Source organism: Salmo salar, chromosome 01 (assembly GCF_965601325.2).
Source record: "Salmo salar chromosome 01, fSalSal1, whole genome shotgun sequence".
Lineage (NCBI taxonomy): Eukaryota > Metazoa > Chordata > Actinopteri > Salmoniformes > Salmonidae > Salmo > Salmo salar.
The window spans coordinates 60,741,577-60,761,237 of NC_138291.1; the positions used below are offsets into that span (position 1 = coordinate 60,741,577).

Consider the following 19,661-nt stretch of genomic DNA (forward strand, 5'->3'; position numbering starts at 1 on the left):
AAGACTTGTTATATTACTTGTGAAGCACAGCTGAGTGATTATGCATTTAAAATGCTTTTTATTTTACTGGGCTGATGGTGCCTGCATCTGATGGTCAGTATCAGCTGACAGAGTGAGCAGCAGACTGAGGGTCTGCCCCTCCCTTTCCTCCACTGACACTGGACCAAAAAGGGACATCTTCCAGATGGACAGCAAAACTCGAGTCACACTGCATTATTTCTCCCTCATGCACAAATTCATGTTGTTACTCCTATGAAAGTGAAATATTCCTCAACATTAAAAGACCCAAGCTACTAATAATAACATAAGCCTATAGATACACGTTGCTACTAATTCATTACTTCTGCAGTGTTTGTTGTAGCGCTGAGTGGAAATAGGAAGAACGCACATTTTATGGCTTATAAAAATGGACAGTGCTGAGTAAGAACTTAAACTCGTTGAGTCCCTCTCTAGTAATGGTTTTAAACTTTTTCAAATCTCACAGTATCAACTTTGCTGTAGCTTTCTTTTATGCCTGCTACATTACTGCAGACACGGTAATCTGAGCCATCCGATTTGGCCAGTGGTAGGCGTACAGTGCACTTGATTTGCTCTCTGGGCCCACCGGGAAGACGGAGTTTGTACCTTCAGACACATGAAATGGCTCAAAATGGAAACAGTTCGCCTACCCGACGTGCAGGTCAGATGAATCGTGCACCAACAGTCCAAGAAGAATACCAACAAAAATAGGAACAAGGCTTTATCGTTTTTTTTTTTTTTTACAGAAATGTTTGCCGACTAGGAATGCCATGGAGATCAACCAGTCCAGGTTGGTGATCACTGCTGTAGAAAGTTGAGTGAAGTTCAATCTCGTGCTTCTCTCTGTGGACTTATATTTCTGAGCAGCAGTCCTGGGGGAGATGACCGGCAGTTTAGAGGGAACATTGGACAAGAGTCAAGACGGACCTTGCAAAACTGAATTAAACCAACCTTCAGTAAAATCTCAATGGCTTCCAAAACCAGTGTAAGAAAGATTAAACAAAAAACAATTAATAAAAATATGGTAGAAGGACAGTTTAGCAGGATTATTTTACATGAATATGACATTGAATAGCCTAAATCAGCCTGCTTCCTGAAATCATTAAAGGCTATAAAAGCCTGCATACAGGCATTGGTACGTTGACTAATTTCTTGAAATGGCAGAACCTCAAACTAGAAAGTATCACGTTTCTGAGAAGCGAAATTCCAAACGAAATATAACATCCACACTTTTATGATGGATGTGGAGGGAAAAGGAGGTTTAATTTGAAGTATGTTGAAATATTCCAACAGTCATCATACAAATATGTAAGCGTGCAAATGATTAAGACATTCATCAAATAGTATGAATAGGTTTAATTAATGAATAGCCTAGGTCTGAGGCATTCACCAAAAATGTGGATGCTGCCAAATTTGCCATTACCTTGCTCTTTCAAGTTTCTAACGCTTGGCTCTTCTAACAATGCTCCTTATAGTGATGACAACCCCATCAAATGGGCAGGCTTTTAACCCTGCAAGTAGATGGACCCAATATGTAAAAGAGGACTCCCCACCTGACTGCATTGATTGTGGCATGTGTAATCAGGCTTGAAAACGGTGTAGAATTGGCTGGCAGGGTGGGAACAGTAATCTGTGGAATATTTTTGCTGGCAGGGCGCATACTGATGGGGACACCTATTCAAAGAGACAGCTGGTTAAACCCACAGCCTCTGCAACAGGTGGCAGAGTGGTGCAGTTACTATAAATCTAAAGAACAATGACAACACAGTAACAGTTTAGAGCCATTTGCTGGGGCGAGGAGCATTGTCACTCTTGGTAACCTGCCTACAGTGGTTCCTCCTTTAAAAGTTGCAGCGTAGTGCGGCGCAGCTTGCATGGTGCCGCAGAGTTCTATGGCACGTTATTTAAGTGTGAATCACTGGTACCATTAATGCTAGTTAGTGCTAGTTTGACCACCAGAGGACATCTTTGAGAAGCATTTGATAGCCTTCAATAATGGCTGTACTAGAGAATGCGGGAGACCGGGGTTCAATTGCCCAACGGGGAGGAAGGAGTAGGCTATCCTTGTAAATAAGAATTTCTTCTTAACCTCTTACATCTAGACGTTCCGCTAGCGGAACACCTGCTCCAATATCCAATGATAGGCGTGGCGCGAATTACAAATTCCTCAAAAATACAAACAACTTCCATTTTTCAAACATATGACTTTTTTACAGCATTTTAAAGACAAGACTCTCCTTTATCTAACCACACTGTCCGATTTCAAAAAGGCTTTATAACGAAAGCAAAACATTAGATTGTCAGCAGAGTACCCAGCCAGAAATAATCAGACACCCATTTTTCAAGCTAGCATATAATGTCACATAAATCCAAACCACAGCTAAATGCAGCACTAACCTTTGATGATCTTCATCAGATGACACACCTAGGACATTATGTTATACAATACATGCATGTTTTGTTCAATCAAGTTCATATTTATATCAAAAACCAGCTTTTTACATTAGCATGTGACGTTCAGAACTAGCATACCCCCCGCAAACCTCCGGTGAATTTACTAAATTACTCACGATAAACGTTCACAAAAAACATAACAATTATTTTAAGAATTATAGATACAGAACTCCTTTGTGCAATCGAGGTGTCCGATTTTAAAATAGCTTTTCGGTGAAAGCACATTTTGCAATATTCTGAGTAGATAGCCCAGCCATCACGGCTAGCTATTTAGACACCCACCAAGTTTAGCCCTGACCAAACTCCGATTTACTATTAGAAAATAATCCATAGTTCTATCCAAATAGCGGCGTTTTGTTCGTGCGTTCAAGACACTATCCGAAGTGTAAATAAGGGTCATGCGCACGACGCATTTCGTGACAAAAAAATTCTAAATATTCCATTACCATCCTTCGAAGCATGTCAACAGTTGTTTAAAATCAATTTTTATGCCATTTTTCTCGTAAAAAAGCGATAATATTCCGACCGGGAAAGCGTGTTTACGTACAAAAGAGAGAAAATAAAAGCATGGGATCCCCTCGTGCACGAGCCTGAGTCTCATAGTACTGTGACCGGCCACTATCCAAACGCGCTACTGTTTTTCAGCCAGGGGCTGCCTCGATATCATTCAGCTTTTTGCCGCCTTCTGAGAGCCCATGGGAGCCGTAGGAAGTGTCACGTAACAGCAGAGATCCCCTGTATTGGATAGAGATAATCAAGAAGGCCAAGAAATGGTCAGACAGGGTACTTCCTGTACAGAATCTTCTCAGGTTTTGGCCTGCCAAATGAGTTCTGTTATACTCACAGACACCATTCAAACAGTTTTAGAAACTTTGGAGTGTTTTCTATCCAAAGCTAATAATTATATGCACATTCTAGTTTCTGGGCAGGAGTAATAATCAGATTCAATTGGGTACATTTTTTTATCCGGCTGTGAAAATACTGCCCCCTAGCCATAACAGGTTAACTGATTCCATATGTGTTATTTCATAGTTTTATGTCCTCACTATTATTCTACAATGTAAAAATAAAGAAAAACCCTGGAATGAGTAGGTGTCCAAAGTTTTGACTGGTACTTTCTTAATTAAATTTGATTATTTTTAATGGTGTTTCGATTCCAAGAAAAACCCTCTGGGTTTCCGTTAGGATGGAACTGAAAATATGGCTCTGTACAACGTGACGGTCGAGAGTACAGTACTGGGCTATTTAGCTAAAGAATCCCCATGTCCTGCAGGCATGCGGGACACCGGGGTTCAATTCCCCGACGGCGAGGAAGGAGTAGGCCGTCCTTGTAAATAAAAATGTGTTCTTAGCTGACTTGCCTAGTTAAATAAAAGGTTACACTAAGAGTATAACATTTCTATACCCTAATTTTCTAATTCTAGTCTAACCAATAACCAATCGGAGAGTCAGTGAAAATAAAAATCATTGATTTATCAAGACCAGTTCCCATTCTTGTCTCAGAGCAGCGCGAAACGGTGCTAAAATAGCTGTAGGCTATCGCTTCAAATCCTATTGCTTCTACCTTCAATATGCTCTTTAAATAAATAAGACCTACACCACTTTTAATAGCACATTACTCAACACTAGTGAGACTCATGTTGCAATATATAGAAAAATATGACGTGAATCCCTGCCAATAATTACATAGAAGATATTTCTGTAATTCAGTGATATTTATTCCCATGGTAATTTGTTATGGATCCATAACTAAATAAACATCAACATTTTGAAAGTATTTTTATTATTATTTTATTAACAAAAACATAAAGATGCCATTATTAGTTACATGGTTTTAGTTTAAACGTGCAGACTGGCACTAACACAGGGAACGTTTCCCGAGTCAGCTCCATTATTAGTGTAATGCCCTTTAAAAAGTGTTGCCAGTGTGGAGGTCCTCCCCCTCCCTTCCCCATTGGCTAGGGCGGTCTTCTGTGCGCGGCTCTGCGGCCCATCCCGTGCCCCCTGCCCTCGTGCCTTGAACGTCACACGCTTACAGTGGATACAGCTGGAGAACTGCAATGCAGTCCCATTGTGCGCCACTCGGGAGCCAGACCAATATATATATTGTCCTGCTAATAACAGGGTTAATATTATCTGTGAGAATATCCAACGGGCTTTTATATAATTCTAAATCAGTAATAAAAAAGGCCATTGTCGAACATGAGGTGAGACATTGTTACTAATTTGTAAACAAAGCCAGTTTGTTATTTAGAATTATTTATTTCTGCTTTTAGAGGGAGAAAAACCAAAAACCTAGTCATCTCATGGGTCTCCCAGTTGAGGCTGGCACAGGTATTGAACCAGCATCTGCTGCAGCTACACAGTATGCCATGCAGCGTCTTAGACCGTTGCGCCACTCAGGCGCTGTACAACGTGACTGGTCGGGAGTGGCCTACAGTAAAACCAAAATAATGCTTACAAAATAAAATAAAAACCTTAGTGTAACAACAGTTTTAGTAAGTAATACTGAAGTCGTGCACAATTATCAGTTTCTATTTAGGTTTATGTCACCCATTCATTGTCCGTTAGAGACACAGTAGGACCCAAAAGCATAATCAGTGCTCTAACTACCCCTTGCGCTGGTCTGGAGCAATGAAGTGGTGACGCAGGGTATCGTACTAAACCACAAATTACCTCTAAGTCCTGCGGTGTAAGCTTGCAACTTTTAAAGGAGGAACCACTGTAGATGCATGGAAGGGATAATTTGACCAAACAGGGTGTGGACCTCAAAACCCCCTCTAACCGGCTGAAGAATGGCATTCAATATGGCCTTGTCCTACACCACTTCTATCGAGAGATCTGAGTCTGAGCCAGCCACCAGTGTACAGCATCCAATTGAAACTATCAACTGCCTTTTCTATCTGGAGTGCAATAAGAAGTCCATGTGGAGTGAGCACGGAGAGAGATCCGTTCCAAAACATCTCTCACATTGCTGGTATACTGGTTGACAAGACATAATAGTTGTGGTGGGGTTCAGGTGAGACATTGAAATTGGGACATTGTCATGGGCCATCCACTTTGAAGCTATCTGAAGAAGAAAAATTAAGAAATGCCAGAAGATTGAGTGCTGGGAAAGGGAGGGGGTTGGTCAACTGTGCCCGTAATTGATTTATAATATCAGGTTCATTGAGGTCTATACACTGCTACTGATCTGTAATTATAACCCTGAGGAGAAAGTTCATTGGGTTAATTATACGGTGAATGTATTGCATGTTAACCTGTTAGGGCTAGGGGGCAGTATTTACACGGCCGGATAAAAAAACGTACCCGATTTAATCTGGTTATTACTACTGCCCAGAAACTAGAATATGCATATAATTATTGGCTTTGGATGGAAAACACCCTAAAGTTTCTAAAACTGTTTGAATGGTGTCTGTGAGTATAACAGAACTCAAATGGCAGGCCAAAACCTGAGAAGATTCTGTACAGGAAGTACCCTCTCTGACCATTCCTTGGGCTTCTTGGCTCTGTTTATTGAAAATGTAGGATCTTTGCTGTAACGTGACACTTCCTACGGCTCCCATAGGCTCTCAGAACCCGGGAAAAAGCTGAATGATGTAATTCCAGCCGCTGGCTGAAAAACTTTAGCGCCTTTGGTAAGTGCTCTATCAGAGGACCATCAGACTGAGGCTCGTGCACGAGGGGATCCCATGTTTTTATTTTCTCTCTCTTTGAACGTAAACACGCTTTCCCGGTCAGAATATTATCGCTTTTTTACGAGAAAAATGGCAAAAATTGATTTTAAACAGCGGTTGACATTCTTCGAAGTACGGTAATGGAATATTTAGAATTTTTTTGTCACGAAACGCGTCGTGCGCGTCACCCTTCTTTACACTTCGGATAGTGTCTTGAACGCACGAACAAAACGCCGCTATTTGGATATAACTATGGATTATTTTGAACCAAACCAACATTTGTTATTGAAGTAGAAGTCCTGGGAGTGCATTCTGACGAAGAACAGCAAAGGTATTAACATTTTTCTTATAGTAAATCTGACTTTGGTGAGGCCTAAACTTGCTGGGTGTCTAAATAGCTAGCCCTGTGATGCCGGGCTATCTACTTAGAATATTGCAAAATGTGCTTTCACCGAAAAGCTATTTTAAAATCGGACATAGCGAGTGCATAGAGGAGTTCTGTATCTATAATTCTTAAAATAATTGTTATGCTTTTTGTGAATGTTTATCGTGAGTAATTTAGTAAATTCACCGGCAGTGTTCGGTGGGAATGCTAGTCACATGCTAATGTAAAAAGCTGGTTTTTGATATAAATATGAACTTGATTGAACAAAACATGCATGTATTGTATAACATAATGTCCTAGGGTTGTCATCTGTTGAAGATCATCAAAGGTTAGTGCTGCATTTAGCTGTGGTTTGGGTTTATGTGACATTATATGCTAGCTTGAAAAATGGGTGTCTGATTATTTCTGGCTGGGTACTCTGCTGACAATCTAATGTTTTGCTTTCGTTGTAAAGCCTTTTTCAAATCGGACAGTGTGGTTAGATTAACGAGAGTCTTGTCTTTAAAATGGTGTAAAATAGTCATATGTTTGAGAAATTGAAGTAATAGCGTTTCTAAGGTATTTGAATAACGCGCCACAGGATTCCACTGGCTGTTACGTAGGTGGGACGATTTCGTCCCACTGGCCCTAGAGAAGTTAATATAAATGTACATTCTGCCAGTGTTGATGTGTTTTAAGTTGAGGGTTTTACATTTTGAGTGATAGAACCAATGTGAATCACTGAGGAATGTCATTCTAAATTTGCGTTGGATAATTAAATTGGGGTTTTAATTATGATTTGGAAACTGAATGATAAAAAAAAAAAGACTGAGTAAGTTTTTGTTATTATTGTTATGCTAATGATGACATGGGTAAAGAAGATGTGTACTATGTTGAGACTCTTCTCAGCATGCCTTGGTGAATGGAGGGGTGAACTCTGATCCTGAGTGAAACTGATCCTAATCTATTTGATTTATATCCATTGCCAAATTGCAATTTTTGATGATAATGATAATACTTAAGAACTATAGCAGATTTGTGCTAATGGCACATAGAGTTCATAGGCGTTGCCTTATACATAGTGGAATCATTATGCTTGTCCTGGGTCACGTTCATTAGGCACTAACCAGAGGAAATGTCTTTAAAACCTTGTAATTTCTCTTTTAAAAAGGTAAGAGAATTCTCAAAATGGGGGAATGTGATAGAAAAATTACATTTTACCTGATTTGTTTGATATTAATAGTTAGCAATCAATACTTAAAAAGTAGGACATTCCTGTTCTGTTTAATACTGCGTTTCTATAAAGAGGTGGTTTCCACTCTAGCTTCCTGCAGTTAGTCTGGGCGTATGGTCAAGAAAAATGGGTTTTGCTAGAGATAGCTTGAGCTGACAATGACTTGGTGATAAAAACCTAAAGCTGGCATTCCATAGACAAGACGTGGTGTGTGTGACCCGAGATAGCCTGGAAGAGTTTAGAACAATGCCTCATTGTCTCATCTTCCTGGCATCTGGGAAACTAAGCCGGGTTGGAAGTCAAACAACATCCCTTGCAGATAACCAGGAGATGGACCAAGGTGGCTTATGGGAAGGTTGGAACCAGTCTGACTAAGCATTTTTAGGTCCTATATAATCTGTTTGTTCATTTTCAGTTAGGCTGCTCATCCCAACAGTGAAGACTGTTGCGTTGACCGGTTTCATTATTGCAAAAATGTATCAATATTAAATAAAGATGATTGTTTAAAGAAATGACAAAGTCTCTCTCACTTGAATTGAATATTCCACCAGTGTTCCAGTTCCCACCAATATCCAGCAACTTCACAGTCATTGAAGAGGAGTGAGACAACATTCCACAATCAACAGCCTGATCAACTCTATGCGAAGGAGATGTGTCACGCTGCATGAGGCAAGTGGTGGTCACACCTGATACCGACTGGTTCTGATCCACGCCCCTACTTGTTTTTTAAGGTATCTGACCAACAGATGCATATCTGGTTTCCCAGTCATGTGAAATCCATAGATTAGGCCTTCAATTTAATCGTTTCAATTAACCGATTCCTTATATGAACTGTAACTCAGTAAAATCTTTGAAATTGTTGCATGTTACGTTTATATTTTTGTACAGTACAAATTAGATTTCTGCATTTCATTTTTCAAAAAATTTGCTAAAACATGTCTTCATTGTCATTATGGGGTATTGTGTGTAGAGGAGTGAGGAAAAAAATATTTCATCAATTTTGAAATCAGGATGTAACAACAAAATGTTGTTCTTCACATTACAGTCTCTGGCAAACATACACTATATAAAAAAAAATTGTTTGTCACGTTTTTATTTATTCAAAACAGGCAAGTTAGCTATGAACAAATTCTTATTTACAATAACAGCCTATCCTGGCCAAACCCTCCCCTAACCCGAACAACGCTGGGCCAATTATGCGCCGCCCCATGGGACTGCCGATCACAGCCGGTTGTGATACAGCCCGGGATCGAACCCGGGTCTGTAGTGACGCCTAGAGCACTGCGATGAAGTGCCTTAGAAAGCTGCGCCACTCAGGATCCCTAAACGCACATGCACAGGATACAGAAACTGTAAACAGTACAGTGAAATTGTTACTTGCATTGTGGAGTCTTTTGTTATGACATGTAGCTAGCTAGATAGCTAGCTAAACAATGAACCATAATCCCAACTCTAAAACCGCGTTGAAAATAACTGGGAACTCGAGAGAAAAATAAACAGACTGGGGGGGAAAATGAAGAAAAATTTAATACAATTTGAACAGTCATCCAACTCGGGAACTCGGGGGGGGGGGAAATCCTACACAGATCGTAAATGTTAGCTAGCGAGCCAGGCAGCTATCGTTAGCTAGCGAGCCAGCCTTCCCCACCATTGTCATCAGAAGACAATATAATGTCTGGTTCAATGAAAATGTTAACTAAATCAGGGGTTTCTTCATTGGCTGATTCCTTTTCAGAGTCAGCGAGAGTAAGCATGGCACGATCATCCTCTAGAAAGTACTCCAACGTTTTCCCACTGAGCTTTGTCGATCGCGCTATTAACTTCAGGGCAGCAGTGTTGAGAGCAGTAGCAAACCGTTCAGTTCTTCATGATATCTTTCAAAAAAAGCTGCGGTTGACCGGATTATCCACACATACTTAGCAGCTCATGTTATAGACAGAAGCATGCTACATGGCAGACCAATCTGAACTCATCTCTCGACATCTCCAGCCCATCCATTATCTCAGCCAATCATTTGTTCCTGTATTTTTCCGTGGGTAAACCAACTAGGCTCGTTATTTACCCATTTTATTCGTATTAACAGATGGCATACACGTTTGTTAAGGCACATAAACGTTCACATGTTGCTTTAGAGATTTAACAAAAAAAAACATTTTGATCCAAAAAAGAAACATTCAAATGCCTCTCCTGGGAAGTAGTGACGTGCGAAATACACCTAGTTTCTTGAAACGGGTCACATATGGTCACCAAGAGCAGAAGGCTGAATTCATACTACAATATTAAATAAAATAATTTGATTGGTCACATACACATATTTAGCAGATGTTATCGCAGGTGTAGAGAAATGCTTGTGTTCCTAATATGGTTCTAAGGTTGTTTGTGTACTGCCTTTAGCCGGAATCAGAGACAGCAGGATGATGGCCAGGCCTATTTTCACACTGTGGTGCAGAATAGATCTCTGAAAGGCAGCCTTTTCCTAATACACCACTGCTAAAAGGCCTGCGAGATGGAGGCATATCACAGATGGATGGTGACCCCATTAACTGTTCCTTGAAATAATAACATGGGGATGTGATTTCTCTCTGTTCTCTTTCATATAATCCTGTGTTCAATTTTGGCCACTACTCAAGAACACATCAAAAACCACATGTTATCCATTTTTAGGCAAATCGATTCATAAAAATGTAAGTAAAAACTGAGCTGCAAAAATGTATTGTTTAGCAACACAAATGCAGGCAGGTATTTTTGTACTGACAAGAAAAAAAGCTTTGCAAGCTCCAGTTCAATTGATAAAGCTAGTCATAATTTGGTAACGGGCAATTCCAGTTAGGTAACAGAAACCAAACTTTGTATCTGCACAGTTCTTCCTGTAAATGTGTTGTACAATTTTCTGTGGAAATTGTTAAAAGTAGTCATTGTGCATAGATTTCTATGGTTTGTTCAACTATTAAATCAATTGTTTGTCTGGTATACAGTGTACAGTGAAAAATCTGAGTCAGAGTAATTTCGTTACCGTGGAATTGCCCTACTGCTAACATGAGTCAATTCACCAAAATTGCAGTTGGCTAGGCTATATCTTGGGTGACAATTTCAACCATTTAATGGATATTTTAGAATGGGGCATCAGCTAGATGATTAGTTTTAATATTTGCAGTGTCGTAGACAAAGTCATTGTCAAACATGTTTACAAATATATATTTATACAGGATGGCAATACAATGAGAAAATGAATGCATGACACATTCAGAGATTGAAAGGAAGCTAGATGTCCCACCCACAGTTTTTTTCTGGTTCAATAAAAGTAAATTAACTAAGTAGACCAGACCAAGCTGCTATTGCATTGATGTCTATGGGAGACCCATCCTGGTACAGTAGACCAGAACTGACAAATTTTATTTTCAATCAATGGTAAACCAAAGACTGTATGAAGATGGACAGAAAATGCTTCTCCAATAGAAATCCCAGACCACACTTGTAGGCGATGTCATGGCGACGATGGGTAGCTAAGCTTATGCGCAGGAACACGTCATCGGCTCTAACTGTCGTCTTGATTTGACGGCCTGCGCAGTTAGGCTCAAAGGCACTCCTTTGATATTAGTTGTTTTTGAAGAACATGAAAACATGTCAGTTTGACACTTTCACAGGGCTGGAGTAATAACATGTTGAAGTACTTAAGACATTGGCTCAAATCTAGGTTGTGCCTTTAGATTGAGAAAATTAACTAAGTAAGAATTGTTCACTTCCCTCATTGATTTCTCAAACCCCGGCCTGATCTGCTTGGTCTGTTTCACAAGTGTTCCCAGAAGTCTAGCGAGGTTACCCCCTGGGTTTATAAACTGTGGGTAAACCATCTTGATTTAAACACCGGCTGATTTGGAATTCCCATTGTTAGAGTCTATCCTGCACACAATATACTTTACAACATATACACATGGCCAGTACATCCTAAAAAGTGCCATTGTTGACAACGTTACCTAGCAACTGTTACCTCTACAGAGCCACTGTCTCATCTGACCAGCCAGGCAACTTATAAACTTGATATCCACTGAAAAAAAGCATCAAGATACTATCACCGACATTTGCAACACTGTTGCAATATTGACATTTGATCTCCACTGTGTCCCATAATAATTTGTGTCGGGATGAGACTGAATCTGCATAATTTGTATTGATATATACAAAGCAATGCCAATAGAAACAGGTAACACGAAACGCAGATAGTTTGCCATCTTCAGTCTGAAGTGATTGTGTTAGCTGTGTAGTTGGCTAGCTAGCAAGGGGGGGCTCCACAGCAACCATTTTTGTTTGCCATAAGAACCTGCAAAGTTCTGGAACTATTAACCAGAGCTTGGGTATTTTTGTCTTACATGGCAGTCAATACGAATAGAACTAATGACCAGAGAACGCCTAAAATTGCACTTGACAGTTTTAGTGAATGTAGTATCACGTTTTTTTGAAAAATATATGGTTTGGGAAGGAATTTGCTTTTTAATGCTTGAATCATGATAAGCTGTAGACCAGCATGTCACCTGTGCAACTAGAGACAAAAAAAAACTGTAGATCACATTTACTCCACACACAGACGCGCACACAAAGCTCTCCCTTGCCCTCCATTTGGCAAATCTGACCCTAACGGTCTTCCTGATTCCTGCTTACAAGCAAAAAAATCTAACAGGAAGTACCAGTGACGCGCTCAATACGGACACGGTCTGATGAAGTGGATGCTAAAATACAGGACTGTTTCGCTAGCACAGACTGGAATATGTTCTGTGATTCATCCGATGGCATTGAAGAGTTTAGCAGTATTTTGACGTCCGGATGAAAAGCATACCCAGAGTAAACTGCCTGCTACTCAGGCCCAGAAGCTAGGATATGCATATTATTAGTAGAAAACACTCTGAAGTTTCTAAAACTGTTTGAATGATGTCTCTGAGTATAACAGAACTCATATGGCAGGCAAAGACCTGAGAAAAATCCAACCAGGAAGTCGGAAATCTGAGGTTTGTAGTTTTTCAAGTGATTGCTTATCCAATATACAGTGTAAATGGGGTCATGTTGCACTTCCTAAGGCTTCCACTAGATGTCAACAGTCTTTAGAATGTTGTTTCAGGCTTCTACTGTGAATGGGGAGAGAATAAGAGCCATTGGAATCAGGTGTCTGGCAGAATGGCATGAGCTCAGTCACGCGCGCGGCCGTGAGAGCGAGCTGAGTTCCTTTTCATTTCTGAAGACAAAGGAATTGTCCGGTTGGAATATTATTGAAGATTTATGATAAAAACATCCTAAAGATTGATTCTATACATCGTTTGACATGTTTCTACGAACTGTAATTTAACTTTTTTGACTTTGTCTAAACTTTTGCATTTGGACTGAACGTGCGAACAAAAGGGAGGTATTGGGACATATATGGACTTTATCGAACATTTATTGTGGAACTGGGATTCCTGGGAGTGCATTCCGATGAAGATCAAAGGTAAGTGAATATTTATAATGCTATTTCTGACTTTTGTTGACTCCACAACATGGCGGGTATCTGTATGGCTTGTTTTGGTGCCTGAGCACTGTACTCAGATTATTGCAAGGTGTGCTTTCGCCGTAAAGCTTTGTTGAAATCTGACACAGCGGTTGCATTAAGGAGAAGTTATCCTTAATTCTATGAATAACACTTGTATTTTTAATCAACGCTTATGATGAGTATTTCTGTAAATTGATGTGGCTCTCTGCAAAATCACTGGATGCTTTGGAAGCAAAACATTACTGAACATAATGTGCCAATGTAAACTGAGATTTTTGGATATAAATATGAACTTTATCAAACAAAACATACATGTATTGTGTAACATGAAGTCCTATGAGTGCCATCTGATGAAGATCAAAGGTTAGTGATACATTTTCTCTCTATTTGTGCTTTTTGTGACTCCTCTCTTTGGCTGGAAAATGGCTGTATGTTTTTTTGTGTGACTAGGCGCTGACCTAACAATCGCATGGTACGCTTTCACCGTAAAGCCTTTTTGAAATCGGAAACTGTGGTGGGATTAACAAGAAGTTTATCTTTAAAATGGTGTATAATACTTGTATGTTTGAGGAATTTTAATTATGAGATTTCTGTTGTTTGAATTTGGCGCCCTGCAATTTCACTGGGTGTTGTCAAATCGCACGGGAAGGGATCACTAAGAGGTTTTAAAGGCTAGAGCTTCCCCTTTCAAGGAGCGGAACACTAACCCGGACAATTATAAGAAATCCTGCTTTGCTCTCCGAACTATCAAACATGCAAAGTGTCAACACACGACTAAGATGGAATCCTACTACACCGGTTCTGATGCTCGTTGGATGTAGTAGTCCTTGCAAACTATCACGGATTACAAAGGGAAAGGGCCAGACGGGTTTCCAGGACGCATACTCAGAGCATGCGCTGTCTAACTGGCAAGTGTCTTCACTGACTTTTTCAACCTCCCTGACCCAGTCTAATACTCAGGGGTCGTGTTAGAGTTCAGAATTCTGTATTTTCAAAAATCAGTTTTTTAATCCATTTCACCTGTGTTTTATATTAAAAGTCCGTTTTTTTTTGGCTTCAATAGTCATCAGTGGCGTGCAACTAAAGTTTTCCTTCACAGAAAATATATTATTGTAACACATTCAGATGAAAATAGCTTCCTTTTCATCAGATGACAGAATTGTAATGCTATTTGGCTAGCAGCCACACAAGTAAATGAGCTTACAATGAGCAATTTTTGAAAAAAGTAATGCCCATCATATTTCTAAATGTTTATCATAGAAATTATGTAGCCAGCTACATTTCCTAATGTTTTGTTTGAAGTGAATCTTACAATTCACCGGAGAAAAGTAGGCTATGCCGAGAAAAGTAGCTACACATCTGTCAGAGCTCTGCCATTGGTGAATTATCCACCGAGTGGAGAAGTGCAACTGAAGTACAAAATGAGTGATGTCGAGCAGAAATTACAATAAGCATTTTAGATCTGCATTTGCAAAATGAAGCAAGATATTTCTTACGAGTTTTTTTTTTTTTTAAACGAAAATGCAGAATTCTGTGTTTAACGCGACACTTGAATACCTACGTTAAGCAGACCACCATAGTCCCTGTGCCCAAGAACACCAAGGTAATATGTCTAAATGACTATCGCCCCGTAGCACTCACATCTATAGCCATGAAATGCTTTGAAAGGCTGGCGATGGCTCACATCAACACCATCAACCGAGACACCCTGGACCCACTCCAATAAGCATACCGCCCCAACAGATGATGCAATCTCTATTGCACTTTCCCACTTGGACAAAAAGAACACCGACATGAGAATGCTGTTCATTGACTACAGCTCAGCGTTCAACACCATAGTGCCCACAAAGCTCATCATTAACCTAAAGACCCTGAGAATGAACACCTCCCTCTGCAACTGGATTCTGGACTTCATGACATGATGCCCACAGGTGGTGAATGTAGGCAACACATCCACCACACTGACCCTAACACTGGGGCCCCTCAGGGGTGCGAGCTTAATACCCTTCTGTACTCCCTGTTCATCCACGATTGTGTGGCCACACAAGACTCCAACACCAACATTAAGTTTGCCAACAACAAGACGTGGTAGGCCTGATCACCGACGACAATGAGACTGCGTATAAGAAGATCAGAGACCTGGCAGTGTGGTAGCAGAACTACAACATCTCCCTCAACGTCAGCAAGACAAAGCAGCTGATCGTGGACAACAGGAAACGGAGGGCCGAGCACGCCCCCATTCACGTCGATGGGCTGTAGTCGAGCGGGTCGAGAGCTTCAAGTTCCTCGGTGTCTACGTCACTAAGGATCTATTATGGTCCAAACACACCAACAGTCGTGAAGAGGGCACGACAACACCTCTTCCCCCTCAGGAGGCTGAAATTATTTGAAGTGAGCCCTCAGATCCTCAAAAAGTTATACAGTTGTGCTATTGAGAGCATCTTGACTTGCTGCATCACCGCTTGGTATGGCAACTGCTTGGCATCCAACTATAAAGCGCTACAGAGGGTAGTGCAGACAGCCCAGGCAGTGTCAGAGGAAGGCCCTAAATATTGTCAAAGACTCCAGCCATCCAAGTTATAGACTGTTCTCGCTGCTTAAGCATGGCAAGCAGAACCGATGCAAGTCTGCAACCAACAGGACCCTGGACAGTTTATACCCCCATGCCATAAGTCTGCTAACTTCCTTGACCCTTTTTGTATAAACTTTGACTCATCATATGCTGCTGTTACTGTTAACAATCTAACTTTATTCCTAGAAATATGTACATACAGTGCATTGGGAAAGTTCAGAGCCCCTGACTTTTTCCATATTTTGTTACGTTACAGCCTTATTCCAAAATTGATTAAATACATACAAATTCTCAACCTACACAAAATACCCCATAATGAAAAAGCAAAAAACACTGTTTTAATTTTAACAAAATGTATTAAAAAAAAAAAGAAACAGGAACATTAATTTAGATAAGTATTTAGACCCTTTGCTATGAGACTCGAAATTGAGCTCAGGTGCATCCTGTTTCCATTAATCATCCTTGAGATGTTGCTACAACTTGATTGGAGTCCACCTGTGGTAAATTCAATTGATTGGACATGATTTGGAAAGGCACACACCTGTCTATATAAGGTCCCACAGTTCATGTCAAAACGAAAACCAAGTAATGAGGTCGAAGGAATTGTCAGTAGAGATCTGAGACCGGATTGCGTCAAGGCACAGATCTGGTGAAGGGTACCAAAAATGTTTGCAGCATTGAAGGTCCCCAAGAACACAGTAGCCTCCATTCTGAAATGTAAGAAATTTGGAACCACCAAGACTCTTTCTAGAGCTGGCCGCCCGGCCAAACTGAGCAATCAGGGGAGAAGGACCTTGGTCAGGGAGGTGACCAAGAATGCAATGGTCACTCTGATTGAGCTCCAGAGTTCCTCTATGGAGATGGGAGAACCTTCCAGAAGGACAATCATCTCTGCAGCACTCCACCAATCAGGCCTTTATGGTAGAGTGGCCAGACGAAAGCCACTCCCCGGTAAGGCACATGACAGCCCGCTTGGAGTTTGCCAAAAGGCATCTAAAGGACTCAGACCATGAGAAACAAGATTATCTGATGAAACCACGATTGAACTCTTTGTCCTGAATGCCAAGCGTCACATCTGGAAGAAACCTGGCACCATCCCCACGGTGAAGCATGGTGGTGGCAGCATCATGCTGTGGGGATGTTTTTCAGCGGCAGGGACTGGAAGACTAGTCAGGATCGAGGGAAAGATTAACCTGTTATGGCTAGGGGCAGTATTTTCACGGACGGATAAAAAACGTACCCGATTTAATCTGATTAGTACTCCTGCCCAGAAACTAGAATATGCATATAATTATTAGCTTTGGATAGAAAACACTCAAGTTTCTAAAACTGTTTGAATGGTGTCTGTGAGTATAACAGAACTCATTTGGCAGGCCAAAACCTGAGAAGATTCTGTACAGGAAGTACTCTGTCTGACCATTTCTTGGCCTTGTTGATTATCTCTATCAATTACAGGGGATCTCTGCTCTTACGTGACACTTTCTACGGCTCACATGGACTCTCAGAAGGCGGCAAAATGCTGAATCGTGGCTTTGCAGGCTCTGGCTGAAACAAAGTAGCGCGTTTGGGTAGTGGCTGGTTACAGTACTGTGAGACTCAGGCTCGTGCCCGCGTCGACCGAAAGCTTTGTTTTCTTTCCTCTGTTTAGCTAAATGGAGATTCCTGGTCGGAATATTATCGCTTTTTTACGAGAAAAATGGCATAAAAATGGATTTTAAACAGCGGTTGACATGCTTCGAAGTACGGTAATGGAATATTTAGAAATCTTTTGTCACGAATTGCGCCATGCTCGCGACCCTGATTTACCATTCGGATAGTGTCTGGAACGCACGAACAAAACGCCGCTATTTGGATATAACGATGGATTATTTTGGACCAAACCAACATTTGTTATTGAAGTAGCAGACCTGGGAGTGCATTCTGACGAAGACAACAAAGGTAATCAAACTTTTGTAATAGTAAATCGGAGTTTGATCAGGGCTAAACTTGGTCGGTGTCTAAATGGCTAGCCGTGATGGCTGGGCTATCTACTGAGAATATTGCAAAATGTGCTTTCACCGAAAAGCTATTTTAAAATCGGACATATCGAGTGCATAGAGGAGTTCTGTATCTATAATTCTTAAAATAATTGTTATGTTTTTTTGTGAACGTTTATCGTGAGTAATTTAGTAAATTCACCGGATGTTTGCGGGGGGTATGCTAGTTCTGAACGTCACATGCTAATGTAAAAAAGCTGGTTTTTGATATAAATATGAACTTGATTGAACAAAACATGCATGCATTGTATAACATTATGTCCTAGGGTTGTCATCTGATGAAGATCATCAAAGGTTAGTGCTGCATTTAGCTGTGGTTTTGGTTTTTGTGACATTATATGCTTGCTTGAAATGGGTGTCTGATTATTTCTGGCTGGGTACTCTGCTGACAATCTAATGTTTTGCTTTCGCTGTAAAGCCTTTTTGAAATCGGACAGTGTGGTTATATTAACGAGAGTCTTGTCTTTAAAATGCTGTAAAATAGTCATATGTTTGAAAAATGGAAGTTTTTGGATTTTAGAGGAATTTGTATTTCGCGCCACGCCCATCATTGGATATTGGAGCAGGTGTTCCGCTAGCGGAACGTCTAGATGTAAGAGGTTTTAACAGAGCAAAGTAGAGATCCTTCATGAAAATCTGCTCCAGAGCGCTCACGACCTCAGACTGGGGGGGCGAAGGTTCACCTTCCAACAGGACAACGACCCTAAGCACACAGCCAAGACAATGCAGGAGTGGCTTTGGGACAAGTCTCTGAATCTCCTTTGAGTGGCCCAGCCAGAGCATGGACTTGAACCCGATCTAACATCTCTGGAGAGACTTGAAAACAGCAGTGCAGTGACACTCCCCATCCAATCCGACAGAGCTTGAGAAGATCTGCAGAGAATAATGGGAGAAACTCCCCAAATACAGGTGTGCCAAGCTTATAGTATCATACCCTAGAAGCCTTGACTGTAATTGCTGCAAAGGTGCTTCAACAAAGTACTGAGTAAATGGTCTGAATACTTATGTAAATGTGATGTTTTTTTATTTTTAATACATTTTCAAAAATGTCTAAAATCTGTTTTTGCTTTGTCATTATGGGGTATTGTGTGAAGATTGATCAGGGAAAACTATTTAATCAATTCAAATAAGGCTAATGTAGGAAAATGTGGAAGAAGTCAAGGCGTCTGAATTTCCAAATGCACTGCATCTACCTCCGTTACCTCGTACCCCTGCACATCGACTCGTTACTGGTACTCCTTATATATAGCCAAGTTATCATTACTCACTGTATCTATTATTAAGTGTTGTACTTTTTTTAATATGCATTGTTGGGAAAGGCCCGTAAGTAGCATTTCACTGGCATTGGTCTACATCAGGGTTTCCCAAACTCTGTCCTGCCCCCTGCCCCACCCAGGGGTGCACTTGTTTTTTTTACCCTAGCATGACAACTGATTCAAATAATCAAAGCTTGAATATGAGTTGGTTATTTGAGTCAGTTGTGTAGTGCTAGGGCAAAAAACTAAAATGTGATATTTAATGACTACCAGCTGCAGGCCTGCAACAAAGATTGTTTAACTTTTTTAAATGTTTTATTTAACTCGGTAGGCCAGTTGGGTACACGTTCTAATTTACAACAGCCCAAGATAAAGAAAAGCAGTGCGACAAAAACAGGTACACATAAAAACGTACAGTCTAACACAATAGGAAAAAAATCTATGTACAGTGATAACTAAACCAATATAGACCACAGCTTCTCATTTCCAATAGGAACACATGAGTCGGTAGGCAGAACAAGCAATAACCATATCC

The 19,661-nt window shown here is 40.6% G+C and overlaps 1 protein-coding gene across 1 annotated transcript in view; it reads right to left on the reverse strand.

The window, feature by feature from the left end:
* Window positions 1-19,661, reverse strand: part of LOC100136392 (V-type proton ATPase subunit B, brain isoform) — a 54,065-nt gene that overhangs the window by 33,123 nt on the left and 1,281 nt on the right. The window lies entirely within an intron of this gene.